Below are 2,616 nucleotides of genomic sequence, written 5' to 3' on the forward strand. Positions count from 1 at the left end.
GGTAAAAGTTTGATATACTAATTAGCTCCACTGGTGGGGAAACGCAGGGGACTCATACGTCACCTTCTTCGTTGCTCTGATTGGTCATAGCGCTATCCTATTGCGTACAGAGGCATTTTGAGGGACAACCTTATATCCCGCCCCTTGCATTGAGCCGTTTGTGTGAAGAGTTGCCAGACCTTACATCTTGATGTAGGTCTGGCTAACCAGGCTAAGGGTAACCCACTTCTATCCAAAAAAACCTTGAATTGTAATTTTGGTAATTTTTGATATACTATCATGTAAGCAATTGTATTGGATCACACAGGCCAGCCTTTGCTCCCCACGTGCATCAATGAGACTTCTTGGTCGCCCATGACCCTGTTGCCGGTTCACTGCTTTTCCTTCTTTGCACCACTTTTGATACACTGTAAAAAATCCAATTAATGAAATGTTGGAAGGGCAAAAAAAATATAAGTTAAACCAATTTTCTTGTTTGGGTTTAGTTGAGTAGACACATTACTTTAAGTCTAGATAAATCTGTGTTTAAAACATTAAGTGAATGGTTATTTTCAAATTCAGTCAACATTCAGAATGGCTATGTTGACTGAACTAATTAAGACAAATCTGGTCAATATGTGGACTTATGACAGCTATGTTTCCTGACAACAAAATGCTCATAATATTACTGTTATTTGGTAACAAAATTTAATTGTAAGAGTTGTTCAGGCGTGAATGTATGTGCTTAAAGTTTAAATATGCGGTCGGTTAATATAGATAGCGTCTATTTAAAAATGTGCTCGGACACTTTCGGACGGAGAAGAGCTCCAGATAAGCTCCAGAAAATCACAGACACTTAAGCCCTCACACCCCGCCCAGCGCAGCCTCGCCTCGGCAAGCCCAACAGAAATCGACTGCTGGCTCTGATATCTCTGTGGCGTTTAAACATGCGATTTAATTCATTTTAATTTCTTATACTTAATAATAAAAGGTTTACCGGTATGTTTTAAATCATATTCTAGGATTGCACTTAAATGATATCGCTGTTGAATGATCTTTCATATCTTTCACATTTGTTATAACTGGGCTGCGTACTGCCTGCGAATCTGAACTTTAGAGCTGAAGGAGCGAGTGGAGAAATAGTCCCAATATCATAACAATCTTAAAACTTCTAAATATACCCGTGTGTGTACCCGTGTGCGTGCGTGTGTGTGCGCGCGCGTGCTCGCGCGTATGTATGTATGCGCGTGCGTCTGTGTATTTTGAATTTAAAATGTTTTAACTCGGAAGGATCTGGATCACAGGTCATTTCATCTGAAATCAATCCGCACGCAACAGCTGGAATCACTTACTGATTCACAGAAGGAAGCACACAAGTCAGCCGTTTCCTCAAGTTCACGTCAGGTAAGTGTTTGTAATTAAATGTTAATTTTAGAATATATTAATTGGCAAAGACGCAAATACTCGACGTTTTTGTAATGATATTTTTGTAAAGATATATTAGAAGTGTGTTATGTTATGTGACCGAAGTAAAGTGGAGCTATTTTAGTTAAGATAAAAAGCCTGGATATAGGGTTGGTTTACCGGACAGAGTTTAGAACTCGGTCTTTATTATAATTGGGACATTTCTACAAACAAACCTTATATAATACAATACTGGCGTGCATTTTGAGACAAAACAATAGCACTCATATGTTAAGAGATGTCAGTAAGTTATTTTAGTCAGTGAAAAGCCCTGTCCGAGAAAACCGCCCAATAGTGTTTAATTATGTGTGATGTCTGAGGGAAATTTGGCCTAACATTAACGTTATTTAGGGACTAAAGTCTTTCACCGTCAAACTTTATTATATTAAACATGTTATTTATGTATGTGTGTGTGTGTGTGTTTATATTCCTCTGTTTATCAAACCAGAGCGCAGATAATGTGAGAGGCAGACCCGAGACATAGCGAGACAGTCTCCGCTTGGACTGGCTGAGGAAATTCTCCTAAATGGCCCTGGAGATGTTCTGACTGACTTTGGAGTCTTTTTGGACTGTTTTATGCCCTCTATTTAAAGAAGACTTAATTCTGTATGTTCAGTCTGTATGATAAGTGAATAAGTGAATAAAAAGCTTTTGTTTTTATGTGACTGAAGTTAATTATTTTGTTTACAACACCAGCATAAATTATTTGATAAATAATTTAAAAATGTTATTAAAAAATCCCAAATAATAAATATTAATTGAAGTAACACATCAAACATTGAGTGAATGCTTAAATTTTAATTGACAGAGTCTTTGCTGTAAGTTTTTAAAGATTCAACTGATTAAAACATTTTAGTTGAATGAACTATAAAGCTAATTGAGCCAACATACTTTTTTATATTTGAGTCAAATTTGGGCCAACTAAAAAACATCAATCCAGGTAACACTTTGGAGACAGAAATTGAGTGAACGTAAAATTTCTGTGGAACTAGTTACTAAAAAATTATTCATTGAGCCAACAATTTATTTTTTACAGTGTAGGTACTGACTGCAGACCAGGAACACCTCACAAGAGCTGCAGTTCTGGAAATGCTTTGACCCAGTCGTCTAGCCATCACAATTTGGCCCTTGTCAAAGTTGCTCAGATCCTATACGCTTGCCCATTTTTCCTGC

The 2,616-nt window shown here is 37.1% G+C and overlaps 1 long non-coding RNA gene across 1 annotated transcript; it reads left to right on the top strand.

The window, feature by feature from the left end:
* Window positions 1-407: 407 nt before the first annotated feature.
* Window positions 408-2,103, top strand: LOC129443252 (uncharacterized). Its single transcript, XR_008644129.2, has 2 exons — window positions 408-1,383; window positions 1,892-2,103. It is a non-coding gene; the product is annotated as an uncharacterized lncRNA (long non-coding RNA).
* The last annotated feature ends 513 nt before the right edge of the window (window positions 2,104-2,616 follow it).

This window comes from Misgurnus anguillicaudatus, chromosome 24 (genome assembly GCF_027580225.2).
Source record: "Misgurnus anguillicaudatus chromosome 24, ASM2758022v2, whole genome shotgun sequence".
Taxonomy (NCBI): domain Eukaryota; kingdom Metazoa; phylum Chordata; class Actinopteri; order Cypriniformes; family Cobitidae; genus Misgurnus; species Misgurnus anguillicaudatus.